Source organism: Ursus arctos, chromosome X, assembly GCF_023065955.2.
Source record: "Ursus arctos isolate Adak ecotype North America chromosome X, UrsArc2.0, whole genome shotgun sequence".
NCBI classification, from domain to species: Eukaryota; Metazoa; Chordata; class Mammalia; order Carnivora; family Ursidae; genus Ursus; species Ursus arctos.
The window spans coordinates 7728056-7752267 of NC_079873.1; the positions used below are offsets into that span (position 1 = coordinate 7728056).

General features: G+C 43.1%; 1 protein-coding gene across 3 annotated transcripts in view; it reads right to left on the reverse strand.

Moving 5' to 3' along the window:
- The window catches only part of MID1 (midline 1), a 569906-nt gene that overhangs the window by 533739 nt on the left and 11955 nt on the right, over positions 1-24212 (reverse strand). For all 3 annotated transcript variants that reach the window (XM_044391873.3, XM_048213242.2, XM_048213241.2), the window contains exons 3-4: positions 17744-17859; positions 7876-7991 (exon numbers count right to left, since the gene is read on the reverse strand). The gene's annotated coding sequence lies outside the window, so the exon portion shown is untranslated. The remainder of the gene's footprint in view (positions 1-7875; positions 7992-17743; positions 17860-24212) is intronic.

Below are 24212 nucleotides of genomic sequence, written 5' to 3' on the forward strand. Positions count from 1 at the left end.
TGTTAATGTAGTGAACGCCATTGAAATGGTTAAAATGGCATATTTTGTTATACATATTTCATCACAATAAAAAAATATTAAAAACCCCAAAACCATTAAAAATGAAAAAAGATTAGATAGGCAAAAAGAAAGACACACACAAAAATATCTCCTAATCACATCATTTGAGTCCCTGGATCCTACCATGCCTGACGTCGGAACTAATTCTTTTCCCTCTTAGTTACATAAATCGATATATTCTATTTTTTTCTTTATCTAGTTTGAACTGGCTTTCTATGGCTAGAACAAGAAATAATCCTAAATCAGGCATAACAGCATATAATCAGGGAGGAAAACAATGTGATCTTAACATCCACTTAGGTTCTAAGCATCTTATTCAAACCTCTGCTGTTTGCGGGCAATCAAATCTTAGTCCACTTGAGTATATCTGTGTGTTACTAGGAGGTGGTAATAGCTTAAATAAACATGATAATCATAATCCCCTAATTTCATTTTGGTACTTGATACAAGGTCTATCCCAACTAAGTTTTTTCCAGATACACTTCTCCTCTAGTTAATGTGCTAAAGAGAATTGAGGGACATGCTGAAGAGGACAGAAAAGAAAAAGTCCGCAATAATGAGAAGACGGATATTACAAGTGATTCTTTTACTCTACTACCAAACAGAAAAAGAAATGATCCAGAATCCTAAGGCAAAAGTAATTGTCACATTTTAAGCATTTATACTGATCTGGAGAGCAGCTGCTCCCTTTCAGAGAGTCACCCTCCCTTCTCAGACGAACTAGGAGTGCCCTCCTTTTTTATAAAGGGAGCTAAAGATTCCTGCCTTGATTTCTTTTTTTTTAATAAATTTTTTTATTATATTATGTTAGTCACCATACAGTACCTGCCTTGATTTCACCTGCCCTTTAGTAATAGAACCGACAAGGCCTACGTGACAAAAGAGAAGGCTGGCAGGGGAAAGGAACTCCTTCTCTTTGATTTTTCTCTTCATTTTGCTTGATGTTTTGATCTTTGCATAAATTTAAAATAGACAATATAAATACAGCTAGATGAAAATAACTGAAGGTACACAAAATGAAACACGTACTTTTAGCCCTTAATAAATTCATGCAAACAATTACACTTTGAATCCAACAGTTTCTCCTTTCTCAGGAATTACATATATGGCAAACCTGGTTAATTTGCCTATAGTCTTGCTCATAATATGATTTAAAATGAAGCATAAAAATTTTTAAAAATTTAAAAAGTAAAATTAAAAAAATAATAAAATTTAAAAATTAAGATTATAAAATTTAAAAAATAAAATTAATTTTTAAAAATGAATAATAAAACAAAGTAATAAAAATAATAAAGTAAAATGAATCCACTTGCAGAGAGACAGGCTACGGGATTAAAAGTATTACTTATTGTAGAATTTCCTTAAGGACTGAAATATGAGTGGTGGGCAACAAAATTGTGAAAGGTCCCCAAATCAGTAATAAGAGTGATAAAAATCCTAAATGTGCAATAGTCTTCGGGACAGGCAAGAAAGCCAGAAGGATTTGCTTGTGTGGAGCAGGGGAAGGGAAGGCACGCCCAACAGGAAATTGGCAGACACTCGTGATAGCGACAGGCAAAATCCAAACATCAGTAATAGGTTAAATTGTTCTATAAACGTTTCCCCAGTGGCCAAGTGCTAAAAATGCAAATTCATAAGGAAATTAGGCAAAAGACAAGAGAAATGAATTATTTGTTTAACATGAAAGGAAAAACACAAAGCTAGGAAAGGAATACTACAACATTATGAAAGTTGAAATGTCATTTTTACCCTATATTTATTTCCTTTTTCTCTTTTCTTCCTTTTCTTTTTTTTTTCTTTTCCTTCTTTCTTTTTTCTTTTCGCTCTAAAATGGCTCCATAAGGATTGGGAGGAGGGGAGTGGCAAAGGAACCAGGGAATCTCTTTTGGAAAAACAAACAGGGTTTCCAAAATTCATTTACGCTTCTCTTCATCCAGTGTAGTCCGCTTCTCTCCTTTCTAGATGCTTACGTGGGTGCTTTCTCTGCCTGGTATTCATAAGCAAGGCATTTCTGAAATATATAGCTTCATACCAGTAATGGGGTGGAGTAGAACAGCACACAAAGGAGCTTGCGTTTCAAATACCAGCACAAAGAACTGCTTCTTGAAATATGTAACATTTCTAACTCCGGGAAGGCACAATTGGCTGCATGTGTCAGTGGTACGTAAGACCTTCCAAAAGGACGCAACACGAATGGACTACAGTGTATAGTTTAGATCTCATTATAGCACAATCAAAAATATGAGCAGATATTTCCACCTCTGACACCATGTGAGTTTTTCAGTCTGCTTCGTATTCATGGGGGTCAGTTGAACAAATTAATACCACAGTTGGAAGGAAAAATTATTTGGCAGAAAGGAGGGACAAAGAGTGGATAGGAGAAGTAACTGACATGGAATGTCATTTGATATTACCAGTTAAGCTCCAGAATTGGGGTTTTGAGGATAATTCCAAACAAAATCCCAGACATTGGTTTGGAAACTGTTTCTCTATTCATCTGTGTTCTACTTTTGTGGCGTTCCAATGAATGATATCCCAAAATTATAAGTGTTTTCTTCAAACCGAATTTCCTGTGAATTGGCAACAATTAGTTTAATTGGATTGAAGGAAATATGATTAATTTTGAGAAGGATATGTTTGCTCTGAATCTTCTTGAGGAAAATCTATTCTGCTTTGCTATAAGTATGAACCACAGTTATAAATAATTCATTATACAATGCAGTTCTATGATAAATTTGAGGGCTCATTTAAATACCGACATATTCTCTGTAATATTAGGCTACAAGAATTCAATGTATTACAGGGAGTATTCTTTTTTTTTAGTTTTTATTTTAATTTATTAGTCAACATACAGTATTATTAGTTTCAGGTGTAAAATAAAGTGATTGAACACTTCCATCCATCACCCAGTGCTCATCATGACAGGTGCGCCCCTTCATCCCTATCACCTAGTTCACCCATCCCCCCACACCTCCCAACTGGTGACCATCACTTTGTTCTCTGTAGCTCAGAGTCTGTTGTTGGTTGTCTCTCCCCCGCTTTGCTTGTTTTGTTTCTTAAATTCCCCATATGACCGAAATCCTATGGCATTTGTCTCTCTCTGCCTGACTTCTTTCACTTAGCATAATACCCTCTAGCCCACGTCTTGACTTCCTTCGCACAGTTTCTCATCACCTCCTCATTTCTGCAGGTGTTCACTGCATCCATTCATTGGCTCACTCTCTAGAAATGCAGAGCTATAAAATTTTTACTTCAATATATTAATAACTATCATTTATTAAACAGGCATTCCAGTTCCTTTATATATTATGTAATTTAACCCTTGAGACAACGTTTTCATCTCCATTTCAGAGCTGAGAAAGCCGAGTTCCTCAAGTGTTGGCTAACTTGACCAAGGTTGCATTCAAACCCAGGCCTAACACCGCAGCCTGTGCAGTTTTCACTACGCTATGCTATCTCCGACCAAAAGAAGCTGACAGAACCATCGTAAAGGGAACTACATTAAAATACCAACTACATGTTCACTGAGGATGAATAGAACAAACTATATCAGACAAAATACCTTTTCCAAAATATTAGCTACAGGAGCTTTAAAAAATGTTCTAGAACTACATCCCCTTAATCCTAAATCATGACTATTACTCAATTATTTACATTTAAATTTTTGGAGATTGAACGCTTATTGTTTTAGATCCCAATTAAGGGCTTGCCAGCATCTTCATAAATACAGCATTTAAAACTTGTTAATAAAAATTCAAAGCATCTACAAACTTTAATTTCTCAGTACAATATTTATATTGGGTTTAAAGACTATTTTCTATCAGAAATTGGCCACATTCTTCTCATCCTCCTTGTGCCTGTTCTCCTCTGTACTGCTGAGAAGCCTTGGCAACTTACCACAGATCAAAATACAGAGAAAGAGGAGAAGGAAGAGTAACATTCAACCTCAGCAAAGATCACACTCCTGCCACCGCTGCCCAGCAGCCCAAAGGAGATCCAAGGGGAGTGGCAGGGACCATTTCAGCGGAGTTACCTGAAGTGGCTACATTGGATCACCAACTCATAGGTCCTGAATTAGCTACTGACCCCTCCTTTTGGCATTTCACAGAGGTCAAAAGTGAAACTGAGATTTCCTTGAACCAGACATGGGAGAAGAGGAGAAGACTTGTATACCCACTTAAGAATCTGACAAAAATCGATTTTTACTGAACGGGGAGATATGAAAATATGTATAAATAACATTTTCTTCCTGCCTTGTCAATTTTTGCCTTTCTAACTCGCAAGTTGGTACAGCCACTTTGGAAAACAGTGTGGAGATCCCTTAAAAAGTTAAAAATTGAGCTACCCTATGATCCAGCCATTGCACTACTGGGTATTTACCCCAAAGATACAGACGTAGTGAAGAGAAGGGCCATATGCACCCCAATGTTCATAGCAGTATTGTCCACAATAGCTAAATCGTGGAAGGAGCCGAGATGCCCTTCAACAGATGACTGGATTAGGAAGATGTGGTCCATATATACAATGGAATATTACTCAGCCATCAGAAAGAACGATTACCCAACATTTGCAGCAACATGGACGGGACTGGAGGAGATTATGCTAAGTGAAATAAATCAAGCAGAGAAAGACAATTATCATATGGTTTCACTCATTTATGGAACATAAGAAAGAGCAGGAAGATCGGTAGGAGAAGGAAGGGAAGAATGAAAGGGGGGGTAAACAGAAGGGGGAATAAACCATGAGAGACTGTGGACTCTGGGAAACAAACTGAGGGCTTTAGAGTGGAGGGGGGTGGGGGATTGGGATAGGCCGGTGATGGGTATTAAGGAGGGCACGTATTGCATGGAGCACTGGGTGTTATATGCAAACAATGAATCATGGAACACTACATCAAAAACTAAGGATGTACTGTATGGTGACTAACATAACGTAATAAAAAATTATTTAAAAAAAATAACATTTTCTTAAGTGACTGAAGCAGTAATTACCGTTGGAATACAATGTGGTATCTTTTTGCCAGAGAGTAACACATATTTGAAACAAGGCTCTCCAATGCTATTGTGATTTACATAAATCTAAGAATAAAGGTCTGTTATGGGTTCCATCATGCATGTTTCCCCCTGACAGAGCTGCAGAGATCATTTGTAGCAACACAGACAGCTTACAGTGGACAAAATAAAATGGAATGAAGTTTTTTTATGTAGGTCCAAATTCATCCCTCCATTTTTGTGTGTGTGTGATTTAAAGTATTATTTTTTTAAGATTTTATTATTTGAGATGCAGGACTCGATCCCAGGACCCCGAGATCATGACCTGTGCCTTCATTCAACCAACTAAGCCACCCGGGTGCCCTGATTTAAATTATTTTAATAGATCTCAGAATACAAAATAAGGTAATACATGATCATTGTAGGAAATCATATAATACTAAGCTATATAAACAAAGATAATACCCTAACTCTTACCAAATCCCACAACTTTGTTAGCAGTTTCTACGTATCCTTCTAGATCTTTCTCAGATTCATTGTAATATGTGCCTATTTCCTTTTAATTTCTTTTCAAAATAGTATTGTATTATTCCACAATTTGCGTTTATCACTTACCAATAAATCACTGATGTTCTTCTGATTAATACATGAAAACACTCATCCTATTTTCCTAGTTGCATAATGCTAACTAGAGCGACCAGTAGAAATAAATGACCAAGTCCCTAGATTCTGGCCTCCAATTCCAATCCCCACTGAAAGGTATCAAAGTTTCTCGGGAAAATGGCCAATTCCAGATCTCTTTTGGCAGTAGAGAAGATATAAGACGAGCCTGAGACATCATGTAGTGCCAGAAATCAGGGAAGATCTCAGAGATAAGGCCATTTCAAAAGGACACTGGAAGCAGCTTAAAGAGGCCCCTACCGGTCAAATCTATGGCAATCTGAGCAGCCAGCAGAGTAACTGCGGCCAAGGTGATAAGCAATAGCTGTACAAACTCGGTCTGGGGGGGTTAAGTCATCTGTGCCAGCATCTGCAGCCAGTGAGAAGTAGTCAACGTTGACTATGAGTTTTCCTGACTCCAAAGCCATGCTTCTACTGTACACCATGCCTCTTGATCGAAGCAGTGCTTAACTGAAGAATGCAGAAGGGAGGAGAATAAAGAGACAGCTAGGAAGAGGCAGGTAAGGAAACCTGAATTTAATTTTCCCTGGAGAGGATTTTCTAGTAAGTGGCCCCATCCAACAATAGACACCCACGGAGTGGCTGGATAAGATGGCGTTTAGAGAGACCACTGAGGTCCTCCAGCACTCATGTTCAGATGTGCCAAGTGCTCCTCTCTCGTGCTGGCACTTGCCTTTTATATCCCTGTAATAGTGGTGAATCCCCACCTTGGGCCACGGTATCTTTTCCACCCCCGGTACCTCTGATACGGAGATTCCGAAAGACCAGACTATTCCTTCAGTTCACCCTAGTGCCCTGTGGCTACGGGACTTCAGTGCTTCCTGCCTCACAGCCTTCCCCAGCAGGCCACCTGAACTCTTCCCAGAGCTCTGCACCCCCCACCAGGGACGCTGCGCCCCGCCGCCCCCCCCCCCCCGCGGTTGCAGAGCGGAGCCCGCCTCCCACTACCCACTCACCCTGGGAGGGGTTTTGACCATTGTCTCCCCCATCCCCAAACTCTCCTGGGACCTAGAGAGAGAAAACTAGTTTATCCTTCAGCACCAGCCCTCGGTTCCCCCTCCTGGGAGGGTATGACTCTGGCCGACAATGAAGAATTATGCAGACGGCTTAGAGTTATAGCTTCTCTTCGGCAAAACCAAAAAGGTCTGCTTTGGTCATTTTTCTTCCCCACAACTGAAGAGCAGTTATCATCAAAGGAAAATCAAGCACCCATCTCTAAGCAAAGAAATGAACCACAGAAACTTCAACAGTGGTATCTTTTTCACCCAAGGCTTAAATCTCCTAGGCCTTTCCTCTGACTCACTGTTCGCAGTCCCCTCTTGGCTCCTGCCACCAGCAATATGCACACTTGCCTCCTAACGCTGAGGTGCGCTGGCTCGTGTGATGGGCACTGAGGTGTGTTGTCCAGGTCCCCCTTCCAGGAAGGGCTTGTGGCCCCTGCTGACGGGAGGGCTACAGGTAGACAGCCTTCAGCTGGCAGCAACTGAGCAGGAGAGGGCTGTCAAAGTCAAGGTCACATCCTTCCTAGGGTGGCCTACACCCAATGATGGTTGATCAAAGTAAAGGTATAAAATCTGTGCTATTTGGCCCCCAAGTGGCATCATTATGATGGGCCATTTTATGCCACAGCTATCCATGGGGAAGGCCAAGGCTGATTTGGCCTGCATTGCAGCCCAACTTCTCCCTCTACCCAACCTGGTTTCCTTCTTCTCCCCTTCCAGGTGTTGACCCCTTTTAGACATGTGCACACTGAACTCCTTCTCATGGTATGCTTCCAGGAGAAACCAACTCATGACACCCTGCTACAAGATCCCTGTTAGATCAACCGTGGGCCAATATTCCCATCCCAAACTCCACATGTGGTCTCCTGAATCCATGCAACTCTGGACGGAAGGCAGTCTCCTTCCAGATAGAGCCCCCTGCCTCTGATCATAGGCCACTCAGGCTTCATCAGATGAGTCAGACACTAGCCCTCTGGGCTCCTCAGATGCAAGAAACAGACCTCACATGTCTCAGCTTGGTCCCAGAGATGCTCCCCTCCGTAGGCCAGGGGCTAGAGGTAGGGGTCCCCTGCCCTCATTCTGGAGGGTAAGAAGCTCCCCCCTCTCTCCACACACACACAAAAACTCCTCTTAACTCTTACCTTCCATGTCAATGACTCCTTTCTTCATGTTTCCCACGGTGAACTGAGAATTACTGTCCTGGTGGTATCGTGGAATGTGGTGGCCATTGTCTTTCATTCCTCAGCCAAAACCGACCCTAGAAGAGACCCCATTTTAACATGTTACGTTATGGAAATGCTTGAACTTGGCAAGGATATCTTTTGGAAGAACTCTAGCAGTGGTCTTCTCTGAGGAGGAAAATGGATGAGCAGGGGAGAAGGAAAGGATTGAGACATGCTTTTTACTGTCTTTTGTGCTTTGGGATTTTTGTACCATGTACATGCATATTATACCTATTAGACTGAACCTTATGGAATCACCAATATTTGACAATTTAAAAGAAATTTTTTTCAAGATTTTATTTTTCAGTAATCTCTACACCCAATGTGGGGCTCAAATTTAGAACCCTCGAGATCAAGAAGCACATGCTCTGTCGACTGAGCCAACCAGACACCGCTGTATTTGATCATTTTTGATCTACGATTTTCTTATTATCTTGTCTAGCCTCAGCATAGTCAATTAAAGGAAACCAGAGGTGGCCTACTTGATGTTTCTCCCACCATCAGATTATCATCACGGTAAGTGGCCTACACTGTCCCTTATCTCTTCCTCTCAAACCCTGACCCTGCTATATCATTTTCCTACTAACGTTCTTACACTTTAAGTTTGTTTCTGGAAGCAGAATAGAAACGGGATGCAACCCAAGGAAGATAATCAGTAACAGTCCCACACTGTCCCCACCCTATGTCCAATACTCTCCTGAAGGCCCCAGATAAATAACTGTCTTTCAAGACTCTGCTCAGATACTATGTTCTCCCTCTAGTCTTTTCGCAATTTCTTCTTGCTGCCGATAGCCCACTGAAGAGAGACTGACCATTCTGCTGTGCAGATGCCTATCAAAGGCTCTATCACAGCATTGGCCTTATGTTTACATACATCTGGCCCCTTCATTAGACAATTTTTTAAAGAAAAAAGTTCATGTCTTCATACCCCAAATTAGAACAGCCCCAGATTGGTCCAGTAGGTTCGGATAAAACAGGATCAATAAGCCATTGCTAAATGAATGAACGGCCTTTTTGTAAAAGCTGGCACTTTTCATAGCACAAATAAATTCAACAAATACTTTGTGCTGTACACTCCTTATTCGGGTTTGAGGGCAGTACTCCGTGTAAATGTACAGTGGGATACAACTGTGAATCATTAGCTTCTGCGGACTTCTACTCAATGGTCCGTATATGATAGATGTCTTGGAGCCCTAGTCCTAGCACACAGGAACGCGCTCTTTCTGAAAACACACCTTGACAAAGAAGGGTAGCCAGTGAGACCCCGGCTCCTACAGACGATAATTCTGTTATGCTTCATAGCCTCCAAATTTCTATCTTGCTTCTAAGTGATGAAGAATTTCGAGTCTCCAAGGAGGACAAATAACAGGAGAAAACTTTGTCAGGAAACGACAGGCCCTCAGGGCCGGAGTTTAGAAAACACTTGCGCAGGTGAGGCTGTTTTCAAGAAGTTCTGACTATATAGATTCCTCTTTGTCAGAGTCACCATGTATCAGCCTAAGACAGGTCCTGTATTTTCTTATTACAAGCATGCACTGTGTTCTGCATCTGGAGCACTTGCCAAACCGTAGATTTATTCCTATTTCTATACATCTGTGAAAAGAATGTGTGTTCTGTTTCATCAGGGAGTTCCTTGAAGTCACAGGTTGCTAATTCCAAATGAATAGAACCAGTGATTACTCTGGGAGATACGAGCTCGCCACTACGCATATAACAGACGTCCATTACGAAGAGCTACACATTTGTTCCATGTTTACACTAGAACACAAAAAAGGAAGGTCCAGCCACTTTGTGAAAGAAAGAAAGGGAAAAGAAGAGAAGAGGAAAGAAAAGACAAGAAAAGGATGAAAAGAGGATGAAATAGGAAGGGGGAATTAGAAAATACTTTGAAAATGTTTACTCAGGTGCCAGGTTAGATGTGTGGAGACGTGCGGGATGTCTGCAGGGTGGCAGGTAAAGAGCCGAGCGGAGGCAGAAAGTGAGGGGAGAGACGGAGAACCCGGGGGTAAACGTTCCTGGCTTCATTTCAGGGTGTGGATATTAACTCAGTTCATCTCACTTGGCTGACAGAAGCACTAATGCCAAAACCGGCACTTTCATCAGCATCAGCTACACAGAAGATGGGATTTCAGAGGGAGGCACGAGAAAAGGGAGAATGATATATGTAATTTTATTCAAATAATTAAAAACAAAGTTGGCAGTCTATCTTCCTGTCAAGAAGAATAAATATCAGACTATGGAGTGGGAAGGGGCAGTGCAAGAGGCTTCCTGCTGCTCCATATTAACTCTGGTCCAATACAAACTTTATAGTCGACTCTTCACAAAAACATCCATTTAAAATCATCCTCCTATGGTGGGTTTTTTTTTTTTTTCCGGTTACTCTGTGAGCAGAGCTAACACAGCAAGAGGACACGAGCCAGGAGTAAGTGCGGAGCCACACTAGAGCCCTTAGTTTCAGAGCCACAAATATAGGGTTCGTATAACTGAGCTACTTCTCCAAAATAAGATGAGTAAAAGAGAGGTCTCCAGAACTTTCCTTTCTCTCATTATTTGCCTCCTGTCCTCATAGGCTCAAAAACGAAAGCAGGGCCCGGCCTACAGTAGGATCCAAATACATACATACATACATACACATATATATGCACACACTTTTTTAGTGAATTAAATGAACAGGGGCGGGACTTAATGAATGACATGTGCACGGGGATGGATAATATTTACCAATGGAGTCATTATCTTATGTATTTGCAGGCTCACTGGATCATAGCAGATGCAATATCATAACCCAAAGCTAAAGAATCCTCTCTGAATGTCATAACCTGGCTATTACGTGTCCTACACTGTAACTTTCCAGAGTTTCTCTTCAATTGCAACTGTTTAGAGGAGAGGGCAAGCTCCATTTTGTTACTAACAAAGAGAGAAGATTAGCTTAGGCAAGTGATAAAAAACATAATAGTTCGAACAGACTCACCGAGGAAGGCTTTGCTTCTAAAGCATTTTAATCACTGTTCCTCTACATTTCCAGTAATGTATCAACTTGCTCTTCAATCACTTCTAAAATGTTGAATTTAGGATGCAAAAGACTCCACAGTTATTATCTAAACCTTTCTTCTCAGTATTTGAAGATGAGGACAGAAGAGAGCACCTCCTGCATTTGCAACACTCCGAAGTCCAATCAGAGAACAGAGCTGCTCCTCAGAAAAGGCCACGTGGGGACTGGACTTGCGGGAACTGCGCAAGCATGGGAAGAGCAGACTTGTCTACCTTGAGCAATGCAGGGAGCAAGACACCGCAGAGGTAGCCAAAACGATTAAGGAGGAATTCAGCTAATTACGAATGACACGCTGCTATGCCAAGTCAGAAGTGTTGTTGGTAAGTGGGTACTTTCAGACAGCTAAAAGGTTCTTTCAGGCATCCCAAATTGCTCTGCCAAAGCCTTAATATTTTAGTCTAATCCCACTGAGCGAGCCAAGTTGATGATGACAGTGAAAAAGGCTTTCCTTTTTGAAGGAAGTAGGAATTAGGGTAATACAGGGGTCAGCAAAGTTTTGCTGTAAAAAGCCAAACAGCACACGTTCTTGGCCTCGTGTGCCACACGGTCTCTCTTGCAAACGTTCAACTCTGCCACTGCGCCGAAAGCAGCCATCGGCAGTATGTAAAGCAACGCACGCAGCTGTATTCCAGGCAAACTGTATTTACGAAAGCAGGTGACAGGCTGGATTTGCCTTGCAGCCTGTAGTTTGCCGACGCCTGAAATAATATGTAGATGGCTTTCCAACAGACTGAAACCTAAGAAAAGATGCAGATCTCAAGGTCAAATTGAAAATTATAGTGCTTCTTAATTCTATTTTAAAATGCGCTTAGCAGTACCTCTGATTCCTGTATGGCGTTGGCCCGCCAATAGCATTTTCCTTAAATGCATCGAGGTGCACATCTTTTATCTAACTATTAGCATAAGCTTAGATTCAGTCAAGAAAATCAACTCACTCTAAACATTCCAGGAATAAAGAACTTAATATATTAATTAGGGCTTACGTCAATGTCGGAATACACTGGGACAGTCGGGTCAAGAAAGTCACCAGTGAAGGCCTGGGAAGCAGACACTGAATATACCTCAGCCTGGCATAGCAGTGTGGGCGCTTATCCAAAGCTCTACGGAAATCTCCGGGTTGTGAGGACGTCTGAGAACCCTTGCATCGACTGTCTCGGTCCGCACCAGCAAAGCAACTGGTTCTCAGTCTCCCCTGCAGAGCCACTGTGAGCCTCCTGCCTGCCCACCGTCCAGCCGCGAGCACCCCCGAGCACACCAGCTTCTCCTTCTCTTTCACCTGAAACACAGCGGGCGTTACCACCTTGGCGACCCGAACGCGGGACGGGACGGGCCGGGGACCATAGGAGACGCAGTGCCCCACTTTGCTTCAGGAATTCAGAAGACATCTCCAAAGCGGTGGTAGTGATGCCTCCTTGACAACGGATAGTCCAGCACATTCCACCCCTTTGTCAGTGCAGTGTCCCAACACTCTCCTTTCACCCGTTTTTAACTTCCAAATAAGTCAACAACATAATGCTTCCGTCCTACTTGAATCAACTATCCCCCATACATCCCAAACTCTCTCATGCTGTGCCCCAAAGCAGAGCTACAAAGTCTGATTTGTTATTTCACCCATAAATGGTTGAGGGTCATTGTCTTCTAGTTCAGTCACGATAGCTCGTTACTCTTCTGCAGGGTTAAGGGTTGAGTTATAGGTTGAACTCGTTCCTTATATTACATAATAGGCAGAGGGAAGAAGACCAAATTTTATTATATGTACAGACACATCCATATGACAACAGGAAGAAAATATCCCTATCGCCATCCTCGTTTCTACAAATGACCACACGACAAAGTTTTTAGACCTTTCATTTTCTACTGTTTGCGGGGATCACGGACACCCAGCACACGCAGGTGGAATCGTCATCCACCCTGAACACCAAGCTGGGATCTGTCATCCTCTGGTCATCATCAGGTGACCCCTCTGTGCACTAGTCTAGCCCAGCTCTCTCCAACTCCCAAGCACCCCAGCAGAGCCCAAGGCCTCACCTGCTTTAGTCACCCCACTCTTGGCAGCTGCCTGGCTCAAGGGAGGCAGACAGATTAGAGATGGGAGTGCTGAGGAGGGGAGCAGGGTCTGCCCATACTGACAGACTCCCATATCCACACACTCCCCCCACTTTCCATCCCCACATTTTAACCTTTCAATCTGGCCCCTGGTCCTCCTGATGGGTACAAAATTTAACTTTGCCTTCAATTAATGTAATCTTTCATCCCCTCTCTCTCCCTCCCTCTGAAATCCAATAGATCTTAGACTGCCTTCACTCAAATTACACCTAAAAGGCGTGTACTAACTCTCTTGGATCGAAGCTGGGTAGCTGAGTTGATTACAGACCGGGGTTCATGGATTTAGACTCTGATGAACACATTTTGCTTCGTACCAAGGAAAAGCCTGTTTTGGAACTTCAAAGCCTAACTGCCCTAGCCAGCTAGTTCTCAAATGTGTGCTGGTGGTCAAGGGCAAGGATAACATGTGTGATGGTTCAGTGCAAGCCCTACTCCCCCGTTCCTAAGAAACCAGTAGATTAGACTTCTCCTTTAATGATAGATGTTTTAATGGGCAAGGGATGAGATTTTTCTTTTTTCAAAGAAGGAAAAAATGGTCAAAATGTTGGTATCATCTAATAAGCCTTGCCAGTAAAAGCCCCCAAAATACCCAGGTTAGAATGCCAGTTTCCAAATCCTCTTTCCTGCCACATGCACGTGTACACACACACACACACACACACACACACACACACACACACACACAAAGAGGGAGAGAGAATTTAATAAAACAGGTCAAAATGGATTTCAACTAGTGTAAGAGAGTAGGTATCAGTGTCAGAAGGACATGGGCTCCAGTTTTGCTCTGCCCCTATTGTGATTCCTTTATCATATTATTTAACATCTCTAAGCATCCTCATTGGTAAAATAAGGACAAGTAAAATTTTGTTAAGAAAATTATTCCCAAACTTTAAATGAGGTGAAATGAGCTGTGGCATGACCTTTCAAAATCTTACTGGGGCAGTAACCTGCCTACCTAAGACTTACTTCATTCCCTAGAGAACGCGCTTGTGTTTGACTTTCTGTTTTTTTACTTGATTAGAATTCAGATGCTCTGAAGTTACATGTTAATTCATAGACTTCTGTCCAATAAAAAAAGATAACCCCTAAGGTCGTGGTTTTATTGCCTCGTAGGGCAGTAATCAGTTTTTAATCTATCCTAGAAATCTTATTCCAACACTTATTTTTCTCAAAATGCCTATAAATACCAAGTCCCTCATAATGCTCTTGGAATCGGCTTAACCCATTTATGGTTCTGATCATTAATGCGCTGAATAAATTCTTGACAGGTGTTCATTCTGTATTTGTATGAGATTATGTTTTTAGTTCTTTAAAAATTATACTTTTGACAGTACCTACCTTACGAAGTTACTATGAGAATTAAATAAAATAAAGCAAATAAAGTAATTAATAAGGCCCTGACACATATTAAGCAGTTAATGAATGTTAGCTATTACTATTAGCTATAATTAAATGCAGCATGATCCACAGGAAATAAAAAATGTAACATATCCAAACTTCACCCAGAGACACCTATGCAGCCAAATCAAAAGAAATAAATTTAAGAGACTATTCACGCTGAGCTCTAGCTTGATTTCCCTGGAGATTTTTGAATCCTCCAGAATGCAGCCCAATGAATGAAGCCTTTGAATTAGTAGCCATTTTCGTGGATGGAGCCAAATCTTATAATTATTGGGATCCATAACTGTACACAGAGTAAGTATTGTGTCTCATAAAGATGTATGATTTTTTCCACCACACACGACCAATAACAGAAAATAAAATGAAAATTGGGTTTAGGGTAAAAAATATTTTTACCCTCCATCCTGCTTTGATATACCCAATTGTTATCCCTTATTTTATTTCCTTCCATTTAAGTGGAAGGAAGGGTTATTCCCTGTTTTGTCCCAAAAGTCTGTGACAGCTATGTCCTTCATCTCTTCCTTTGTCTGATTCCGATAACTGCCAAAAACAATGGTGTTTTCCCATGGAAAAGTTGTCCCTTTAAAGAAACTAAAGGATAATAAAGGGACAACTATGACCAATTTCTCCAACTTCACTATGATTTCGGTTGCTATTTATGTTCAAATAATTTTCTCAGATTATAAATCCTGAAAAAGAGCACTCGGTCAATTTTAGTTTTTGTTGTTTGGATTTGGAGGGGGGGAAGGGAACACTTTGGAAGTAATTCACGACCTTTCCATAGAGATGTCTAAAGAAGAGTGAGAAGCCACCTATAGAAAGAAACACAGATACTGGGGCATAAAATGTCCACACACAAGCACAAGGGAACCAGATGGAACTGGAGGTTACTCTGCACTATACACAAAACCACAGAGAGGCTGGGTCATCAAATACTTTTTAAATACCTTCAAACACTGAAATACAATGCAGGAACCTACTGCACTCAGTTAAAAACAAAAGCAAACAAATACATATAGGGACTTAAATCAAGGTGAAACATTCAGCTGTTGTTCAGTTCCAGTGACCAAAGAAGAGTAAGTTGAATTTCAAAGAAAGCGAAGAAGGTCAAGAACACATGTAGTAACGGAGCGTTCTCTGTATTTGCAGAGCTTACTTGGGTGTCTGTGCAAGTTCAGACGTGAACACAAGTTCCGCCTCATCAGCCACACACACATACACTGGCATGTACGTATGTACACATGTATTTTATATACATTCACACGATCGGACGCACGTTTGCCAGCCTGTAAAGCGAGAGAATAGCACTGAGCAAGTTGAGAAGTCAGAGTTGAGGCAGCCCTCATTCAAGATTATTCTAGTCCGTGGCTACTCAAAATGTGGTCCCTGGACCAGCAGCATCAGCCTCACCTGGGAACTTGTTCAAAATGCAGAATCTCAGGCTTCCCCCAGATCTGCTGAGTCAGAACCTAGCTTTTAACCAGCCTGACTGCCGGTGATTTGTAGGCCCAAATGAAAGTCTCGGAAACGCGGCCCTAGAACCGTGCTAACCATTTCCAAAGCTATTAGCCGCCTGTGTCTCTCCGGTAATTGAAATGTGATTAGTGATGCTGGGAAACTGCATTTTTCATTTTAATTAAAATTAAAATTTGGAAAATAATACCTGATTCAGTGACTGGACTACTTTTAAGTTAAACACATTTGGAACAACTCAGGTATATATGAATCTAAATACAGATCAAGTATTTCTGATAAAAACTCAGCATCTGAAGTGAAAAGTACTGTAAAGTATAAACGGCACACAGATTTCAAAGACTTAGGATGAGAAAATGTACATAAAATGTGTAATTGATCATTTTCATAATGATTATAGGTTAAAAAGATAAAATTTCAGATATGCTGTGTTAAATTTAATATATTAACATTCATGTGCTATTTTTCCTTTTTAAAATATGACTACTAGAAAATTACAGCTCACATATTATTTTACTGCCCAGGGCTGCTTTAGATCCATGGTTCTCCAACTGTCGAATTACTGGTGCCTGGCTCCCAATCCCAGAGATTCTGATGGAATTGGTCTGGGCTGGGCCTGGGCATGAGGGTTTTTACACTCTCCCTGGTGATTCCATTCATCTGCCAAGGTAGAGAACCACTGCCCCCAGATTAGCCCAGATTGATCAATCCCAACTGATAAATAACGGCCTCAGAAGGCCCAGAAGATCTTTTGGGCGCTCCCATCATCCCTCAACAAAACTGTGGAGTTGGAAAAGTAGTGCCCATCTCGTACCTAAAGAGTGAAAAAGCATCCCCCCTGATGTCATCTGGGCTGAACGCTGGGTGACAATGTTCTACATCAACTTCAGGCAGAATCAAACATATGAAACTCAGTGCTTTTTCAGTGTGGCCAGAAACCCAGCAGCAGTTCTTCCAGTAATCCACTCCCACGTCTGATGTAGGGGATCTCCTACTTGTGTGTGTTCAGAACGATCTGCTGGGTAGTTTGTTTACAAGCAGCTTGCTGGGCCCTAGCAATTCACCATAGCTCTGTGGTAGGGTGACCAACCATCCTGGTTTGCCTGGGACTGTCCCGGTTTTGGTTTTAGCCAGAAAATCCCACATTCTGGGAACAGCTCACGTCTGGGCAAACTGGGATGGCTGGTCATCCTACCCCAGGGAAGCGGACATTTAACAAGCAGTCCGGGTGATACACATGCATTCCAGCTGAGCACGGTTTGAGAGCCACTCCGAGAAACACAGACGCTTGAATACTTCTTAGTGAAGTTCTTTCTCGATTAATCAATTGCCCTGAGAAGACAACCACTGAAGTTACACAAAGAATCAGTTCAGCAAGTAACTGATTGGGGAAATTGCTCTAATTTAATTAAACATAGTAAATTATTTAAAACTATTTGGAAGGAACAACTACCAAAGAAATCACCCTGACAGCCTTGAAGGGAACTCTTTCATTGTCAGGAATTCAGCAGAGAGGGGCTGGGGAGGCATAGTACGTGTGGCATGAAGTCGTGTCAGTCTTGACTTTGAATCATTGTTTCTGTCATTTGCTAGCTGTGCAACTTTAGGGAAGTTCCTTAACCTCTCTGTGCCTCAGTGTTTTCATTTGTAATGATGAAATGAGTAATTTATACTGACACTGAAGGTTAGCCATGAGAATAAGAAATAATGCATTGCATCAGACAAAAGCCAGCTGAGGAACATTCTACAACATACCTGACCAGTACTCCTCAAAACTGTCAAGGTCATCAAAAATAATGAAAGTCTGAGTAAATGTCACAGCCAAGAGGAGACATGACCATCAACTGTACTGTGGCATCCTGGAAGAGATCCTGGAACAGAAAAAAGGACATTAGGGTAAAAACTAATGAAATCCAAGTAAAGAGTGGATGTTAGCTAATACTAATGTATCAAAATCGGTTTATAGCTTGTGACAAATGTGCCATCCTCAGGTAAGATGTTCATAATAGGACCAACTGAGTGTGGGGCATATGGGAACTCTGTGTGTCTCTGCAACTTTCCTGTAAAAATAAACTATTCTAAAATTTAAAATTTATTACCAAAAAAAGGCCTAGCAGAGTAGTACCCAGGCCAGAAGGACATGTTAATAAGAGTTGTTACTATTACTGTGACCTGTATTTGTAAATCATATGAGGAATAATCCCAACAAGAAGACCACCATCTTGATTCAACATTTTTGGGAGAAACTAGGAGCTGTTCTTGGATATTGGAGTTGAGGGAAGAGAGGAGAACAGAGGAACAAAGGGGAGATGAAGAGGCCATGGACACTGTGGATTTTGTCTCCAGCAGGCCCACACCTGTAACTTCTGACATGGGACCCAATTGGTTTTCTTCAGAGAAATTTTCTTCATTCAGTTGTTCTCTGTTCTGAGCCTAACCTCCTCTCCCCCTCTGCCAGTGGGCACGAGTGCGCACACACACACACACACGCCCCACCAGAACGTCAACTTGAAGGCAGAGGCCTTATCGGTTTCGTCACTTCTGTATCTACCCAGCACAGCACCCGACATGGGGTAGAGAGTATCTGTATTTGCTGAATGAAGGACACGATACCACTGACCATCGAAGGGTGGAGGGAAAACGCTCTTTTTGGACTAGAACTAGAAACCTTTTCATCCACGCTTTCTCCTCCTGGCCTCCTTGTAGCTCCGCTACCGCTCAAACAATAAAAGTGCCCAAGCAAATAAACACAAACATCACTTCATTGCCCAAGCAACCTTGTGCAGGGGGAGGGGGAAGGGGGCCCCAACATTTGGGTCCAGATCGGCTGTGCCATGTGGTAGTTTACGATTGCAAAGATAGGTGGTAGAGCTTAAACAGAAATACCGTAGTAACTGCTTCTCCTATGTTGTACCTCATGTTTTCTATTTAATCTGAGTCTCACACAGATTTGGTAGGCTAAGCAGGGCAAATGTTTTTGAGCTCCACTGGAGAGAAGTAAACATTTTTGAAAAGGAAGGAAGGGAGGAAAGGAGGAAGAAAGGAAGAGGGAGAGGGAAAGTGAAGAAAGACCTGTAAGGTGGCCACAGCATTCACACAATCACTGGGCCATTGTACTTGTCCCCCGGGGCCGCCACAACAAACTACCATAGCCGGGGTGGCTTAAGCAGCAGATATTCATTTTCCCACAGTTCTGAAGCCTGGGAGTCTGAGCTCCAGGTGCCACCGGGGGTGCTGCCTTGCTGTGTCCTCATCTGGCGGAGACAGGGAGCTGCGGTGTCTCTTTCTCTTACAAGGACACCAGCCCTGGCAGACTGACACCCCACTCTTTGGGCCTCATTGAACTTTAATGACCTCTTAAAGGCCCATCTTCAAATACAGGCACATGTCAGGTTAAGGCTTCAACTTGTGAACTTGGTGGGGGGCACAAGTGAGTCCATACAAAGAAGTTCTCTGACGAGGGACAAGAGGGCTAACAGGGAGAGCAGGGAGGGACATTTAGTTGGGCCTGAGGTCAGCAAACTAGGGCCTGCAGGCCTACTCAGAAGGCCCCCTCTATTTTGTAAATAAACTTTATTTGGTGCATGGTCACACCCACCATGGACAAACTGCCCAGGCTTCTGCTCGGGGGGCACAGGTGAGCAGCTGCCGGAGTCTGGCTCACGAAGCCCCAAGTAGTTACCCTTCAGTCTTTCACAGGAGTGTGCTGACTCCCGGGTTAGGCCAATGTAGGATTGCTTGTTTTATCTGCAAGATGACTCCCTAGGTCGCACTCTTGCCACTTCACCAATGAGGCGGGGAAGGCTCACAACGAGAAGTGACTGCCACATTTATAGCCAGCAAGCCAGGAGAAGATCGCGAACATTAAGAAGGTTGCCCTTTCCGGGCCGCCCCACCACATGACCTAGGAATCATGTGTGGATGTGGCTGCCGGGCCTGTGGCCTGGATAAATGGTCCCACCAGCACCACAGCTTCCCTCTCAGCCTCACACACTGTTGTCACTCAGGCCCAAATATCCGGCTGTCTCCATCCACACCTTACTAGTTTCTGCTTAGAACTACTTTGGGGGGCGCCTGGGTGGCACAGCGGTTAAGCGTCTGCCTTCGGCTCAGGGCGTGATCCCAGCGTTACGGGATCGAGCCCCACATCGGGCTCCTCTGCTGGGAGCCTGCTTCTTCCTCTCCCACTTCCCCTGCCTGTGTTCCCTCTCTCACTGGCTGTCTCTATCTCTGTCAAATAAAAAAAAAAATTAAAAAAAAAGAACTACTTTGGGTCCTTGGTTTCTTGACATTTTATTTTCTTTCAGTTTGTTTTGTGCCAGGGCACGTGTTTCATATGAAAGCAGACCACGTGCATTAAGGGAACCCTGCAAATAATTATGTAGACCTTAAGGGGTTTCCAAGGATAATTTTGGGGCTGTTAGTCCTAAATGCAATTGCTGGTCCTTTCCATTATTAGACAGTATGTTCCCTTTTCAGCATCCGACACTGAACTCAGGGTGCTTTCCTTATTGTATCTACTACAGCTCGGGTTTCTGTTTATAGTGGCCTTTGTCAATAGAAAACAGTTCTTAGATCCTCTTTGAATTAGTGGAGACAGTCCCCAAATATGAATCCGGAGCCTTTTCTTTAGGCCTATGGAAGAATTTAAGGAAGCCAAACAGCAGCTGGGGTTACTCTTACTATTGGCTAGAGGACCTCTCACCAGGACTCGGCTTCCTGATCGTGCTGTGCACCCAGACGAACGCCCTGCGTGCGGCGTGTTGCCGCTCTCGCGTAGCCACATCAAGTCCTCTGAGCAGCGGCCTCGTTCCCACTTCACATGGTCCTGGGTGGGCTGCCAGGTACAACATTCCAGGCCCCTGCAAATCATATCGCCCCATTCTACCCTGAGACACAGCAGCTGATGGAAGGGAAACTATGTGACCCAATACGAGCCAAGTCCCCAGAATATTAAAGAAGTTGGGAGAGAGCCATCCCCACAAAGGGACGCTGTGCTGAGGGAGGGAGGCACAGCCCCCCCAGATCCAGCCCTTCTTGAGGTCTTACGCAGCCCCGGACTTTCCGGGCCTGTGAACCAATACATTCCTTTGTCTGCTTAACTAATCCAAGTCAGACTTTTCACTCAAAACCCAAAAGGTCCTCACCAACATAACATACTTCCAGATCTTCCGAGTGTCCTTGGAAATATGCATCAGCAACTCCCAGAGGGCACGGGGCACTGGACGTTGGGACCCACAAGTCCCGCTCCTAGCTGCAATCTTAGAACTCCTGGGCCATGCCTCTGCCAGGTCAGAGGGCCTTAGAAATGGACAGCCTATGGGACATGGGACGTAACACCATTTCTCGGATAGGTGTGTGCCTTCTGTGACGCACAGAGCACAGGCTGGGCTTGCTTTCCTGAGTTCTACATCTCCCTGTCCTTTGGCCCGTCTTGGAGTAGAAGCAAGACAAAAACCTTACACTGGGACACCGATGGTATCGATCTGGGGAAAAGAAGATCAAGCAAGATTAACGGCTGGGCCAACAACATTGACACTGCTTGACAGAGGGAGCTAGCCACAGTCTGATGCCAGGGCTGAACCCCAAAGCTACCAGCGGGCCCAAGCTCGGCCAGCATGAAGAAGGAGAAATACAGCCCGACACACCCCACCAAGTGGCTGCAGAATTACCCCTTTGGCGAAGACCCATTGTTTTTCCTCCTTTGTTTTCCAAAAGATACCTCTCTGAACCTGTCTAAGCTCTGCCTTGCTAGATTCCTCAACTGTCACCTAAAGAGTTAGCTATGAGTCAGTTTCCTGCGAGAAACTCTGCAACCTCCCCCCTCTCCAGAGGGAAGGACCCGACCGAGGCCTGCCCACACCAGCCAAAACTCTGAGCCAAGTGGCTGGGAGATGCCTTAACGCCATGCGCACCGCGCTCTGCGGGCGTACGTGCGTTTGCTGGTACTGATAAATGAGCACACTTTGCTGTCTCAGTTCCTTGCAGTTTGACTCGCCTTCCTCTGTTTCAGACTGATGGGAACTGAAGTCAATTCTTAAGACCCACAAGGAAGGAAAGCTCTTTGCGTTAAAGGCGGTCCGCCAAGGTGCTAATTCCATCTTTGGTAGGTTTTTCCCAGGACCGTGCTCCTCATCCAGGAATTTCTCTGAGCTTGGTGGTTCGCACGTCCAAATTCCAGCTTTGAATAAATAAACCAGCTAAAGTGCTCGGTTGCCTCGGGGAATAACAGGGAGGTTTCTGAGCCTCCATCGCCCCCCAGTGGCAATTTTTTTTTGTCAGGGATATTCTAACTCCAAAAGGCTTAGGATTCTTCCCTCCCAAGCTGTTTAAAAAAGAATTTTTTTTTTAATTCTCACGAAAATTATGAAAAGTTTGTGTGGAGGTGTGTTAGTAATGTCAAACTAATAGCTGCTGGGTCATGGGGTCACACATTCATGCAATGGACAAGAAATATGCAATTGGACAGATCTCACCAATTGGCGTGCCCCTTGAAAAAAATTCCTATCCTATCATAGCTGCAAAGTCCAGTAGGAATGTGATTACCTCAAATTAGTTTTTTTTTAATTTAGAGGATCCAGACCCAGGTTTCCTTTTTTTCCGGTCCAATTAAACCGCTATTAATAACTATGATTTTTGGGACTTGTGCTATCCCTCTGTAAACTTTTCCACCATAAAATGTTTTGTAACATTGTCCAAGGAGGTGAGAAAATATTCAAAGCCAATAAAAGTGAAGGTTTATAAGCCATATATGTATAACGTTGCAAAAGCCAACATTAAACCCACACAAATTATATAGAAATGTCACTGTCAGGTTGGCAAAACTTTCAGCAGATTATACCTGAAGTGGCAGAATGAAATGAATAAAAGTTTTAGTGATTTCAAACTTCGAGCAGATGAAACCCAAACATAGGTGATAGAGGTGCCCTAAGTCATCAGACAGAGTTTACTGGCACAGAACAGTCTCAATAGTCAGTAGGGACTGATGTACGAGATTGAATTCATCACCCACCCATCCACCCACCTACTATCCCATCTGATCCTCATCCATTCTTCCAGCCACCCATCAGCCCATCCTTCCACCTAGTTGAGAAAGGCATCCTATGGAAAACAAAGGAGAGCAAGCGGGTCTTCAGTGCAGGGATGATGTTGCAGCCACTTAGTAGTATGCTGTGGGCTTTGTTTCTCTTTCCTGATGACCCGGATCTAACCATCTCTACGTTAGGCAGGTGCAGACACCGTGTGAGGTGCCAAGGAGAAAAGACAGATAAGAGGCAGCAGCTGCTTTCATGGTTCCAGAAGCAAAAGAGAGTTTTCAGACTTTTCAATCTGGTCTCTACGCTGAGGCTCCACTCTCAGAGAAGGTGGAAGTGACCAGCACCAAATCACTAAGTCCAGAAAAGACTCTCAGTGGGTGGCATCCAGACGGCCTAGAGTAGAGATGAGAACTCATGCCACTGCAGCCACTGAATGTTTTCGCTGAAAAACAGAAGGTGGGCTCTTTGGGATCCCAAAAATACAAAGTATTTTGTGGAAAAGAACATACGTTACATATGAAACAGCCAAGGAACACTTTTATAGCATAATAAGCCCACAAATCTGCATTAAATACAGTCAGTGCTTTTTATGGCTGGCAAAATGTATGTCACCTCGTTTTCTAGAAAAGGAAGAACTAGAATTGAAGAAAGCAAGTCCAGACTAAAGAGGTTTACCTTCAGCTCAGAAAAGGGAAGGTTCTTGCCTCCCTACCCACAATGGAGTCCATATTTCAACACAGTTTTCAGATCACAGTGAATTCTTTTGGTTTACTACCTACTATGCCTCGTCCCCATGCCCCTTTTAGCTTAGAGGCCAGGCTCATAGTCCTGTAAATAATACTATCCTGGTGCTAACCTCCTACATGCTAAACATTCCTGCCACTCCTACGTCCTGAGCGGAAGTGCATGTCCCTCAGCTTCCTTTACTCAGATCTTGTTTCCTTTCAGGACAGAACATTCTCCTCCTCCACCCCCACTTTGAAGGATAAACTTCATCAAATCTCTTTTAAATCCCAGTTGTCTGGGGGCCTCATTATTAGTGCCAAAGCATATCTTCTTGTGCGTGTCTAGCATAAGATCTTGCACATAGTAGGTCCTCAATAATTTGTTAAAAGCAAGGGAAGGGGGGGATTGTGGGGAGAGAAGGATGGAAGGAAGGACGGAAGGAAGGGAGAGAGTGAGGAAAA